At 50.0% G+C, this 14,500-nt stretch overlaps 1 protein-coding gene across 1 annotated transcript in view; it reads left to right on the top strand.

The window, feature by feature from the left end:
* The first annotated feature begins 6,665 nt into the window (after positions 1–6,665).
* RASL10B (RAS like family 10 member B) overlaps positions 6,666–14,500 on the top strand; it is a 28,307-nt gene continuing 20,472 nt past the window's right edge. Inside the window, exon 1 of the mRNA XM_078873711.1 lies at positions 6,666–7,236. The gene's annotated coding sequence lies outside the window, so the exon portion shown is untranslated. The remainder of the gene's footprint in view (positions 7,237–14,500) is intronic.

Raw genomic sequence — 14,500 nt, 5'->3', positions numbered from 1 at the left:
ACATTTGTGCGAGCCACCAAACACCCTTCGTGCATATGGCCACCGCTGCCCGGCGAGACTGCGAGTGATGGGTTTTTTCGGGCAGTGAATGTGGATTTTCGTACTCGCCTTCACTTGAACTCATTCGCCCGGGTTCGATCCCCCGCTCACGGCCAACACCGGTCACGACTATCTGAACCGGTCCTGGGCCTCCCCGAGGTCGACTCAGCCTCAAATTCTTCCCCGCTACAATGTGTACACAAAGGCGGCCGGGCGTAGAGCTGGCTACCCTCCACCACCACCAGCACCCCCCTCGTTCGCCGTGCCGGCCTTCATAGCTGCGATCGCTAACAGCACTTGCCCCGACAGTCAGTTGCAGGTTGTACGGGGAACCTTTGGTCTGGCTTTGCGCATTTCTATGCCGCGTTTGACGCCGTGTTGACGGCACCACCGCGCCAGGATGCCGCTCGCACTCGTCGTGTAAATTCGCGTCGTCGTTGATTTGCCTTCGTAGACCCGTGGCTGCCACTGCGGTCACCGGTGGGAGCCCCCTAAACAAAGGAAATGTTCTTCTTGGTTCTTTCGGTAAAGTCACGTAGAAGGGAAATAATAAAATAATAAAAATAAAACATAATAAAATAATTTTCACGACGTTTCGGCCACAACGCAAGCAGCCGTCCTCAGGTGAAGAATGAAACACCACCAATCTTGGAGCGTATGTACGCTTTTTTTTATTTCCCTTCTACGTAACTTTACCGAAAGAACCAAGAAGATGAATCCCTGCAGTCACGAAAAAGCTTTAAATCGAAATTTAAAGGAAATGTTTTAAGGAAGCCTCCGTGGTACCTCTCATTTCTAATTCAAATCAAAGAGCGGCGGCGGGTCTTGAATTCCACGTGGACGAGTGAGCACACACACACAGAGAAAGCGAGAGCAACCCCCATCGCCCGTTCCGCTTGCCCCCCTCTCTCCGTCCGATGTCTTCTCGCAGGATTCACTGTGGGCGGTGTTGCGGATTTCAAAAGAGAGAGAGAGAAAAAAACCGGACGGTGTCATAATCATTAGTTACAGCCGTCTCGGTCAATCCACCGTTCAGATATCGCTCGCCACTCACGTGACCCGCTTGTCGGCTTTTTGTTGTGTGCGGTTGTGTCGTCCTTCCCCCGCGCCTGCGACCAACACGGTTGGCTACGTGCGGTGCGAAAGAAGTTCGACACGCGTACCGGCGACGGGGATCGGAGGCCGCCCGGAATTCGGAGCGCGTTTGCGCCGACGCTCCATCCGTGCAGAAGGGAAGGGGGAAAAACCAACAACATCGCAGCATCTTTGCGATGTTCCTAAGTCGAAGCCAAACAACGCGCGCCTGACGACTCGGCGCGCGTGCGACGTGAACGCCGAAGTCACCGAGTCCGCGCGATGGGAGGCGTCGATGGCGTCTGCGGGCAAAGTTGGTCAAGCGGAGCTTTCGTTTGTCGGCGAACTTATACAAATTACTCCGGCACACCGCATCCACCTCGCTATCGCTCTGGCTACTGCTCGTCACATGGGCGGCTACTCCAGTCTCAGCAGCAAACCGGGAGAACGTTCGAAGCGCTGGGGGCCTCCTCTCTGTGTAAATATGCGACGTTGACCACCCCCTCGCCCCCCCGAGTCGCGCATCGCAACTCGATGATTGCGGGCGACCGAGCCGAGAAGATCGTAAATTTTGGACCGGGGGGGACGAGGTGGGAAGGGGGGTAACCGTGGATCGGGTAATGTTGTCGCATTTAGGCGATAAGGGAGCTCATACGTGTGTTGTCGTCGTGTTCTCTAATCTGTTATCGCTACCCCGTGCCTGAATCATGGGTGCTCTCTTCTCTATGTTAATTTAAAATGCTTCGAGATACGGTGCCGTGTAGCCGCCCACCGTTTCTAAGCATCGTTCCTCGTCGCTTTATTCTCTCTCTCTTCTTCATCTTCTTAACGACGCTTGAACGCTTTAATGGATCGGCTCTTCGCGCGCGTGCGTGCGTGTCCGTCCGTCTGTAGCAAGAGGAAGTCGCACAATAACTGTGATGAACGTGATCCAGCATCCGCGCCACGGAATTACCCCATTTGAAAACTGGCCAAAGTGTGGGGGACACCACACAACAGCACAAAAAAACTAAATCAACAATAACAACAACAACCCCGATTTATAGCTTTCGTGACTGCAGGGATTCATCTTCTTGGTTCTTTCGGTAAAGTCACGTAGAAGGGAAATAATAAAATAGTAAAAATAAAACATAATAAAATAATATGTTTTATTTAAAAATAAAACAAAATAAAATATTATGTTTTATTTAAAAATAAAAATAATAAATATTATGTTTTATTTTGTTCTTTCGGTAAAGTCACGTAGAAGGGAAATAATAAAATAATAAAAATTAAACATAATAAAACATGATGCTTTATTTAAAAATAAAACATAATAAAATATTACGTTTTATTTTTATTATTTCATTATTTCCCTTCGACGTGACTTTACCGAAAGAACCAAGAAGAAGAATAACAACCTCAGCGCTAAAAGGGATTCCCGTCTCGACATCCCGGCTGGCTGAGCTGTTATCCGTGGGCCCTGGGGGAGGTGGGGGGGTGGGGGGGGTCCCCCCGCAGCTTCCGAACGCGCTGCTCGCCCCGCTCGAGCACCGCCGTTACTATGACGTCATCAAATGCATCCGAGGGCGCGCGCGCGCGAATCGGAAGGCATTGGGGTGGTCCACGTTCGTGCGCGTGGTGGTGGTTCTTTTTCTTCCTTTGTCGTTGTATTTAGAAGGAATACGAGCAGACTGCACGCAGGCTGCTGTGTGCAAGCGAACGGACCGCTTCCGTCATCAACATTTAATAGAACGTACGTTATCGTCCTCTTTGGTTTTTTCGGTAAAGTCACGCAGGTAAAAAAAATTAATAAATTAAATCACGACGTTTCGGGCGCAACACAAGCGTCCTTCTTCAGGTGGGGACAACTTAGCGAAAGCACAACCGCTTAAGTGTGTTGCGCCCGAAACGTCGTGATTTAATTTATTTTAATTTTTTACCTACGTGACTTTACCGAAAAAAACCCAAAGAGTACGAATCCTTGCAGTCACGAAAACTTCAAATCTACAAGTACATTATCGTCATCATCATCAGCAGCAGCGGCAGCAGTAGTCATGACCAATCCACTGCTGGATGAAAGCCTCCCCCTAGCCGCCACCGCCGTCGCCATCTCGAACGCGAGCCGAAGGGCATCGCTCCATCTCCGCAGCGGGGCGTCCTCCCTGCGGCACTTTCTCATTCGCCTGCGACTCTCAACCCGGGTTCTGGCCGTCGGCCTTCGGTCGCCCTCTTATCGCCGCGTCCTTCCCAAGGTCGCTGAACTTTTCTCGGCGGGAGGCACAGAAATAAAAAGAGAAAAAAAAACATCCCTCGCCACTTTCATCATCGGCATTGCTTTGAAGAGACAAGATGCAGGAGTCTTGACATTTCTGGCAATGGGCCCCCTCTTTAGAGCGGAGAAAGGGCAGTTGTATTGATTGATCGATTGATTTTATTTCGCCGGTCGGGAACGCACTGAGACGAAAGTCTATTTGGCAAGGGGGTGACCTGGGGTCTGGGGGGGGGGTGACTGCATCGTTGTGCGGTTGAGACGCAGAGCTCGGAGATCTACTCTGGACAAAAGAAGTTCGGCGGCTCATTGGCAACAGATGGGTAAGAAAGGTAAAGGTGCAGCCTTTGCCCATGCCAAATGCTGGTGGAAAGGCATTCCCTCTAGGGGTATATCGGCCCACTCTTCCACGTTGGGCAGACGTCCTGTGGACCATCGTGCACACTGCTTGCCACAGCCCCCCCCCCGACCCCTTGACTCCCCCCCCCCCCCCCCTAACACCCTATATAAACACGGTGTCTCGTAATAACGCTCCTCAGACGCCTCAGTAATTTTGCTGGAGCAGTCAACACCTGATGACGTTTACTTGTGTTGCTTCCGAAACGTCGTGATTTAATTGAATTTAATTTGTTTTCATTTTAATTAATTTTTCACCGACGTGACTTTACCGAAAAAACCCAAAGAGTATAGAAAAATAATAATAAATAAATAAAGTGAATACAAATATCATGACGTTTCGATCGCAACACAAGCGATAGGCGACGTTTTGGGCAATGGCTTTCTTCATAGCACACATATTTGTATTCACTTAATTTTGTTTCTATCTACGTGACTTTACCGAAAGCGCCAAATAATATTATTTAACTTTGTTTTCCTTTTGAAAATATTACTGGGGGCCTCACAGTACCTGTAGCCCAGGGGCCTACACAATCTTCATCCGGCCTTGGTCAGAGGAAGCACAGAGGACCAAGCCGTGCCAAACACAAGTCACGCCTAACAGAGGCGTAGATCACACTCTGCCAGCAAGTGTTTGCGTAATTTTTTCAAACAGCAAGGTGCAAAAGTTAGATTAAATTCCACAAATATTGATTGGCTGTCACTATGACGAGCCAGGGAAACTCTCTGCATGCTCACCCAAAACATGAAACCACTATTTATTGGGCAGTTACAAGGCAGTGTTAGTGACAGAAGGTAGATGCGTTTGTATTTCTCTAATTTCAACAAAAATTAGGAAAACATCATTGCCTAACTTGCGTGTGTTCTCTCATTTACGCGTGCCTCTGTGTGTTTCTCATTGATTTAATCGTGGTGACTGCTAAGAAAAGTTGAGTGGCTCGTGGTCGAGACCAATTACTTAGTGGCAGCTAAAGGGGCGAATGCGTTCAAGAGGACATCCAACCCGCGCCAGAGATGGCGCAATCGCAGTCAGCTTGTGTGCAGGTGTTGGATGGATTGTTTACATCGTAAGTCCGTGAGAGACGGCGGTGGCTTGGGGAGGCCTTCATCCAGCAGCACGAGTGGCAGTTGTCAACAATCTGAACCTAGCCTGTGCCTCCGCTAGGTAGACTCCGGCGAAAACAATGACCTTGGACAGTGGATTTGTGGACACCGGCATTGCACAAACACGAATAACAAAATAACAAAAAAACCTCAACACATTCGACAATAAACACGATCTCATAATGAAATGTATATGATAGGCGACGTTTCGGGCAATGGCTCTTCTTCATAGCACACAGGCGTCTTGGCTGACATTGGTATAATCACCGAATAGTGGATAAACTGAAGCTGCTTGGGTGCGCGTGCCGCTGTCCAGAGTGCTGACCACGCCTAGCTGAATAGACGCTCGCTAACAATCGCTTCATAATTGCAATGAAATAATCCATAGTAGTTTTTTTTTAATCCACTGCTGGATGAAGGCCTCCCTTCATGCCGTGGGGTTGTGTGGCCATACTTCATCACACTGGGCACTGTCAACCGGACGCGAGCCGTTCCCCGAGCCCTACTTGCCGAGCAAATCCGAGCCCTGCCCAACATCCCAACCAGATGATCTCAAACACTCGTCCTTCCCGTGGCCGTAATTAAACCGGACCCTAACGCCAGCCCCACCGCTGACCATAACCCTGACCTCACCTCTGGCACCTAGTGCACGCAACCCACCTTAAGCAGTTTTAGTTCACTCACGGAATTTTTAACTGCGCACTGTAACCACGCGCCCACGAACACTCCTCGCCACAAAGATAAAGATCCCCCGTATAGCTTTAACAGACTGTAGGGGCAAGTGCTGTTAGCGAGCACCTATGAAGGCCAGAACGGTACACGAGGGGGTGGGGTGGCCAGCACCACGCCCGACAGCCTTTGTCTCCCTAGCGGCGATGTTTACACACCACACCAGGTACTCATTTGAGGCTGAGTCGACCTAGAGGGAGGCCCGGGACCGGTTCAGATAATCGTCACTGGTGTTTGCCGTGAGCGGGAATCGAACTCGGGTCGCCAAGTTCGTAGTGCAGCGCGCTAACCATTACACTACCGCTCCCCATCACCACACACACCCGTACACCCACACACCTCATCGCACATACACCCCACACCCACACACCTCGCCGCATATACACCCACACACCTCATCGCACATATACCCCACACCCACACACCTCGCCGCATATACACCCCACACCCACGCACATACCCCACACATCGCACAAATACCCAGACACGGCACCACACCCACCCTTCAAACGGCACCACACGGACAATAACCCCCCCCCCTCCCGTTTCGTCTTAAGAGACTTTCGGGGCAAGTGCTGTTAGCGAGCACCTATGAAGGCCCGCACGGTACACGAGGGGGTAGGTGGCATATACCACGCCCGGCCGCCTTTGTCTCCCAAGTGGCGATGTTTACACGTCGCACCAGGTACTTAATTGAGGCTGAGTCGATCTAGGGGAGGCTCAGGACTGGCTCGGAGTTCGCTAACCCGCACACACATTTCTTGGGTACACGTTAAGGGAGGCGGGGAGAACGGGGTAACGGGGGGTAGGGGGTTGCAGTAGAAGTAGAGTACAACATCACTCAGAAGGGAGCGGAAGGCAGACACTTGTAATGAATGAATATGCCGCGTGTTTAGCCCGACCCGGTGGGCTGCCGCGACGAGAGAAGCATCAAGGGGCGGGAGGGGGACTCGAGATTGGAGGGAGTGGGAGGCGGGGTGGAATGATACGATGGGGATTGGGAATGGGGGGGGGGGGAGTGGAGAAGGGGAGGGGTGCATTAATACGAGCAACCCCCCCCCCGGTTCCCATAGTCCACCACCACCAGCACTACCAGCACACCACCAGAACCACCACCACCATCATCATCACCAGCACCACCACCATCACCAACCCCCGCGCCGCGCAATACCGCACGCCATACGGCTGCACTCCCCGGGCCGACGGCAATAGACAGAGGAGGAGCTGCTCATTTGAAATGTAATTTGCGCGATGGTTTATTTATTTATTAGCAACGTCAAACCAGCGAGGAACTGAGATCCCCCACCACCATCACCAAGCCACCAGCAGCAGCAGCAGCAATAGTAACACTTCATCATCATCAGCATCCAGCCAGCCACCACCACCATCATCAGCAGCAGCAGCAGCCGCAATACGAAGCAGAGCAACTGCAGCGGCCGTGCGTGCGACAGATGCTGGCTGGCGCGTTATTGTTACCGGGCGGGGTGGCGTGGCTATATATATAGCGTTAGGGGTTGTGTGTGTGAGTGAGTGAGAGGGTGCGTGTGTGAGTACGTGCGCGCGTGCGTGGTATTTATACGTTCCTGTTCGCGCGCGGACGACGGCTTCGATCAGTGGTGGAGAGAGACAGGGCAGAGATGCAGGTGAGGAAATCACGCTCTCCTGTACGCGGCAACGCGTACATTGCATGCAGGTGTACACACACACACGCACGCATGTACGTGTACGCACATGCGTGCAGATGCATACACAAACATGCGTGCACACACACACACACACATGCGTGCACACACACACACACATGCGTGCACACACACACACACATGCGTGCACACACACACACACACATGCGTGCACACACACACACACATGCGTGCACACACACACACATGCGTGCACACACACACACACACATGCGTGCACTCGTATATGCGCACGTGCACGTGTGTGCACACATGCATGCACGCGCACAGATAGACATACATATGTTTTACGTGCGCGCGTATACACACATGCATGCGCATACATATGTATGTATGTTGAACTTCGTTCGCACCGTACGTAGCCAGCCATGCTAATCGGGGGTGCACGTGTATGCGCATGTATACACACGCGAATGTAATACATACACATGTACACACATGCTTAAGTATACATGCACCTGTGCACACACATGTATAAACATACACATGTACACACATCCGTACGTGTACGCACATGCATGTACATGCACATATGTACACGTGGATACTGCTGCTGCCTTTAAAAGGAAAACATATATAACAGGCGACGTTTCAGGCAATAGCCCTTCTGCATAGCACGTTGTGATGACACTGCTGCTGCAGCCCATTGTATGTGATGTAAAGAAGGGCCAATGCCTGAAACGTCGCAAATTGTATACTGTTTTCCTTTTAAGTCCACAGTGTTATTGAGGAATGTGTTGAGTTTTGAGTCGACTGTTTGTGTCTTATCACTTACCGTGCCGACACACATGCAAAACGCTGCGTACCACTACTTAGTACGCGGGCTACTGTGATGTTTGTGCGTCTATACGTGGTACGATGTGGACATGCGTTATATACAATTCCACATACTTTATATACACACGTGCTGCTTACGCATACATCATCATCATTATCAGGCATGGGCACATAACCTTAGGCCACTGATATACAACGCTGCTGCTGCTGCTGCTGATCGTGATTGTGCTGGTGGTTATGATGCTGGTCAAAGACCATGCTGATTGTTATGATTCTTGTGATGCTGCTGGCCCTGCTGATGGTGATATCAGTGAGGCTTCTGTTGGTGTTGATACTGCTGATGATGATGATGATTATGATGGTGCTATTGCTGATAGTCCTGCTGATGGTGATATCAGTGAGGCTTCTGTTGGTGTTGATACTGCTGATGATGATGATGGTGCTATTGCTGATAGTCCTGCTGATGATGATAGTGTTGGTAAGTACGTTGTTGCTCGTGATAATGATGCTGCTGATTCTTCTGCTGATGATGCTGGTGATTACAGTGACACTGATTAGTATGGTGGTGTTGATGATGATGGTGTCAGTGGCGAAAGCGTTGCTGCTGATACTGCTGCTGCTGATGGTGCTGATACAGCTTATTCCACTGCTGCTACTGATGACACTAACTGTGATGGTTATACTCGTGATGCTGCAACTGCTGCTGATAATTCATTGTAGCGCATGTTGTTCTGTTGACGCTGCTACTGCAGTTATTGCTGCTGCAACGGATGATGATTGCATTCATGTCATTGCGACTGATAATGATGCTGCAGCAGCTGCTGCTGCTGCTGATGAATACGGCGAGGGTGCTACTGCTACTCATATCTTGCCGCTGATGCTGTTGTTGCTGCTGCTGATGATGAACGAACCACTGCTGATCCTACTGCTGCTGATGATGATGCTGATGCAGGTTGCTACCTTTGATACTGCTCATGCTTCTAATAATGCTGCAACTGTTGATGACGGTGCTTCTGCTGATACCACTGCTGCTGCTGATGATGTTGTTGCTGATGACGGCAGCTATGCTACTGCTGCTGCTGCTGCTCATGGACGATGTTGCCGTTGCTGATGAACGTGCTACTGCTCACGACGATGATGATGATGATGATGCTGGTCCAGCAACAGTTTCCAGTACCCCCCGTGTATGTTGCGTGCACTGCCAGGACGCGCACTGGTGCACACATGTCATGCACTGCTGCCTTTCGCCCCCCTCGGTGCGGCTTTACCGAAGATGAATACGGCACGCGCGCGCGCACAGCTTAATGGCTTGCCATGAGAATGTTGATTTTGCGCAATTCATTACGGTTGCGATAATCAATAGAGATGAACCATTAGGTTAGGAATCTGATCGAACGCTATCCCTGCATTGTGCACATCGGCGCGTGTCGGCGCGTGCTGTGATTGGTGATGCGTGACTCGTTATAATCTTTAAAAGCGTCATCAGCAGCAGCAGCATCAGCATCGTAACCACCAGAATCATCATCAGCCGCAACATCCCCATCCCAACCACGAGCATCAATGGCAGCAGCAGCAACATTATAAGCAGCTCTTATCACTAACATCATTAGCACCACCAATAAGAACCATCATCATTAAGAGCAGTATCATCATCAGACAGCAGTATCATCATCAGCAGCAACTCTACCACCGATATCATCAGCAACACCATCATCACCATAAGAATCATCAGGAGCAGCAGCAGCAGCGGCGTCAATTGCATGAATGTCCCTTCCACGAACGTGATGATCACCAGCACCTCCACCGTTGTGGTCTTCGTCGGTATCATCACCTGTAGTAACATCGCCAGCATCACAACCACCATCGTATTCAACATAATCATCAGCACTAGCCGCATCATCATCATCATCATAACCAGCAGCATACTCATCATCAATCACCCACGCTGCAGATCACAACACTTATTTCTCTGCTTCTGCCCTCGCGCCACTCCACTTTTGAATTCCCTGCTCCCATCACCGTCGTCTCTTTTCCCCGAAGCTCTTACAATAATAGCCTGGCTCAATTGAAAACATGTGTTACACAATCGTGTCTATTGCAAGGTTTGGTACGAGTGACGTTTGTCGCTGGCCCTTTGACGTTTTGGGTTTTGGGCCAGTGTTCAGAAATTGTGTTTAAAAAAATATATAATCAGCAGTAGCAGCAACACAAACATCTCTACCGCCAATATCACCATCATCATCATCACTGCCATCATTATGAGCAGCAGTAGCAGCAAACCGTATCACTATTGCAAAGCATAATCATCATCATGACTGCCATTTCCATCATCACCATCAGCAGTAACATCACAACCGATGACATAATTTTCGCCATCAGCAGCAGCATTGCCAGAATCATAACCACCACCATCACAAGCAGAATCATAACCACCACCATCACAAGTAGAATCATAACCACCACCATCACAAGCAGAATCATAACCACCACCATTACAAGCAGAATCATAACCACCACCATCACAAGCAGAATCATAACCACCACCATCACAAGCAGAATCATAAACCACCACCATCACAAGCAGCTGCAGCATCATCATCAATCATCAGCATCTTTATCAACAATCGTCATCAGCAGTAGCATCATTACACTCACCAACATCGGCAGCAGAAACAGTATTATTATTATAATCGCAACAAGAATCTCCATCTGCAATCACCATGAGCTACAGCACCACAACTACGAGCATCATCACCACCACCACCATCGTTGTCACAGCCATCTTCATCAGCATCGTTAGCCTCATCAACTATCAAAATCATCATCATAATTATGAGCAGGAAAATCACAACCATCATCATCACCATCGTTGTCACAGCCATCTTCATCAGCATCGTTAGCATCACAGCTATCAAAATCATCATCATAATTATGAGCAGGAAAATCATAACCATCATCATCACCATCGTTGTCATAGCCATCTTCATCAGCATCGTTAGCATCACAGCTATGAAAATCATCATCATAATTATGAGCAGGAAAATCATAACCATCATCATCACCATCGTTGTCACATCCATCTTCATCAGCATTTCACCACCACCAGAATCGGCAGCAGCATCTTCAGCATCAAAACTATCAAAATCATCATCATAATTATCAGAAGTGAAATCACAACCATCATCGTTATCACCATCACCATCATCATCACCATTATTAGCATCACAACCACGACCATCATCACCACCACCACCACCATCCTCATCACCGCAACATCCAACGTCATTCTTGCCACTGACACCACAAACCACCGCCATCAATCACCATCACCACTGACACTTCCACCTCCCATCATCATTGCCATGACAGCAATTATCATCGTTATCAACATCATCATTGACACTACAACCACCATCACCACCCATCGTCGTCATCATCACCATCATCACAACACTCATCATCATTATTTCGCAGGTTGTGATGCTCTACCACCCCTACTGCTACTGCGATTTCTGCCATCATCATCATTACTGCTGCTGTTGCTGCTGCTGTTGCTGCTGCTGTTGCTGCTGCTGTTGCTGCTGCTGTTGTTGCTGCTGCTGTTGCTGCTGCTGTTGCTGCTGCTGTTGCTGCTGCTGTTGCTGCATCCTAGCTGCTGCCGTTACTTGTATTGTTCTTGCTGCTGCTATTACTGCTGTTGTATCTGATGTTGCTGCTGTTGTTGTAAGTGCTGTTGTTGATGCTATTGATGTTGTTGTAGCTGCTGCTATTGTTGTGGCTGATGTAGCATCTGTTGTTGTTGTTGTTGCTATTGTTGTGGCTGCTGCTGTTTGTTGTGGCTGCTGTTGTTGTTGTGGCTGCTGTTGTTTGTTGTTGTTGTGGCTGCTGCTGTTTGTTGTGGCTGCTGTTGCAGCTGCTGTTGTTGTTGCTGGTGTTGTAGTTGATGTTGTTGTTGTGGCTGCTGTTGTTGTTGTGATTGCTGTTGTCGCTGCTGCTGTTTGTTGTGGCTGGTGTTGTAGTTGATGTTATTGTTGTGGCTGCTGCTGTTTGTTGTGGCTGCTGTTGCAGCTGCTGTTGTTGTGGCTGGTGTTGTAGTTGATGTTATTGTTGTGGCTGCTGTTGTTGTTGTGACTGCTGTTGTTGTTGCTGTTGTGGCTGCTGTTGTCGCTGCTGCTGTTGTTGTTGTGGCTGCTGTTGTCGCTGCTGCTGTTGTTGTGGCTGCTGCTGTTGTTGTTGTGGCTGCTGTTGTTGTGACTGCTGCTGTTGTTGTGACTGCTGCTGTTGTGGCTGCTGTTGTTGTTGTGACTGCTGCTGTTGTTGTTGTGGCTGCTGTTGTGACTGCTGTTGTTGTTGTGGCTGCTGTTGTGACTGCTGTTGTTGTTGTGGCTGCTGTTGTCGCTGCTGTTGTTGTGGCTGCTGCTGCTGCTGTTGCTGCTCACGGTGTTGGCAGTGCAGTGGGGCGATCTGCTCCGCTCGACGTCTTTGGAGCCGCGGCGCGCCCTATAAATAGCGCGCGCGTGTGCGACATACTAACGCCGCTGTCAGCAACTCAACAACAGCACAATTTCACCAACAACAACAACAACAGCTGCTTCATAATTCGTGAATGTATGGGTTAGATCTCGTACATAGCTGCCGAAATCAGCTTCAGCCTATTCTAGATTTGAAGCTTTCGTGACTGCAATGATTCATATTCTCAGGTTTTTTCGGTAAAGTCACGTAGGTAAAACATTAAAAGTAATGAAAGTAAAATAAAACAAAACAGCTTCAGCCTCCCGTAAATCACGTGACTTCTGGGTGGGCCACACACACTCGAAGTCCCTCCCCTCTCCCCGCCACCGGCTGTGAAAACAGACGCCGCCTGGAGACACGCCTCTTCCTGCACCCCAGGCTCATGGGGCGCCGCGGTGGCGAGGAAATGTTAACTCCCTCGCCCGGTACACAGGAGGTCGTGGGTTCGATCCCGACCCCGATGCCTGCTGGAAATTTGTAGTTTGCGTGTCTCTCTCTCTGTCTCCCCCCGTGGATTTTTCTCCGGGTCCTCCGGATTTTCCCTCCACGTTTGGAAACAACATCACGCGTTTAGAGTGTTTGGCTGCCATACATTTCCACGTGATAAGCCACTTCGTTGAGCAAACATTTATGGTCAGGTCGCTTCTGAAAACAGAGTTACACAGCTCAGTGGGCCTTACCTGGTAAAGATTGAATGGAACATCCCCTTTGCTCCCCTTTCTCCGTTCCATGTCCTGGCTTTCTCTCTATTTCCCATCATTTCTCTCCCCTCTCCCGTCCCCGTCGCTTGCCCCGTGCATTGCATCCTTGACTCTACTCCCATTCCCGTGGTGCGCACAGTGCCACGGGGTACAGTGTTGCTCGCAATGTCTATTAGAGAGAGGGCTATGCACCCTCCGCTATTGACTGTGGCAGGCACACAGACAGAGAGATGGAGAGAGTAACGGCGAGGCAGACAGTAAAATAGACAGACGAGCAGGCAAGCACGCAGGCAGGCAGGTGGACACGAGGGCAGACAGACAAGCAGAGAGGGCAGAAGGACACAGATGGATGGACGCATGGACAGCCAGGCAGACAGAGAGACAAGCAGATCGACAAACGCATGCAGACAGATAGATTGACAAATGGGTGTCCAGACCACCACGACATGCATATAGGCAGATATTCCGACGGATATGCATACAGACAGACAAGGCCAGGCAGACAGCAAATCAGACAGCTGGCAGACATCTGGTAAGAGGCTGTCATTACTCGGCTCGCCATTGTCTCATTCGAGCCTGTGACCCCGGGATGACCCGAGTCCGTCATAACAACAACAGCAGCAGAAATTACTCTTTGGTTCTTTCGGTAAAGTCACGTAGAAAATAAATAAATAATAGAGTAAGACGTTTCGATTGCAACACAAGCAACCGTCATCAGGTAGAACTAAAATTGAGAGAGAGGCAAAACACAGACACGGAGACACAAACACATTCCTGCGGAGGGAGCTGGTAGGAACGTTGGGTTGCTCGGTCAATGGTCAGGGTCAACGGCCAGGGCGTGGTGTATTCCGCAAATATGCCCGACTGTGAGGGCGGGCACAAGCCGGCGTGAGTAGGTTAAACGTTGAGTTGTATAAGGGCACCACGGGGTGACCAGCCCCACCCCTCCCACCCCCCCACCCAGCCCCACCCTCCCCACCCAGCCCCTCCCCACCTAGCCCCTCCCTCCCCACCCAGCCCCTCCCTGCACGACGGACGGACACAATAATCCCCTGTGGGCTGGTGTAACCAGGAGGTTCCTACCAGTAATAGACACAGGCAGAGATAGACACCACAGAGACAGAGAGAGACACAACATAGACACACAGAGACCCAATGCCTCTGTCGAGGCCTTAAATAGAGAGGGGGGGGCAGAGAGAGAGGTGGGTCTGCTG

Source organism: Lampetra fluviatilis, chromosome 37 (assembly GCF_964198595.1).
Source record: "Lampetra fluviatilis chromosome 37, kcLamFluv1.1, whole genome shotgun sequence".
Taxonomy (NCBI): domain Eukaryota; kingdom Metazoa; phylum Chordata; class Hyperoartia; order Petromyzontiformes; family Petromyzontidae; genus Lampetra; species Lampetra fluviatilis.
The sequence above is the reverse complement of the archived record's forward strand: the minus strand, read 5'-3'. Positions and strand labels throughout refer to the sequence as shown.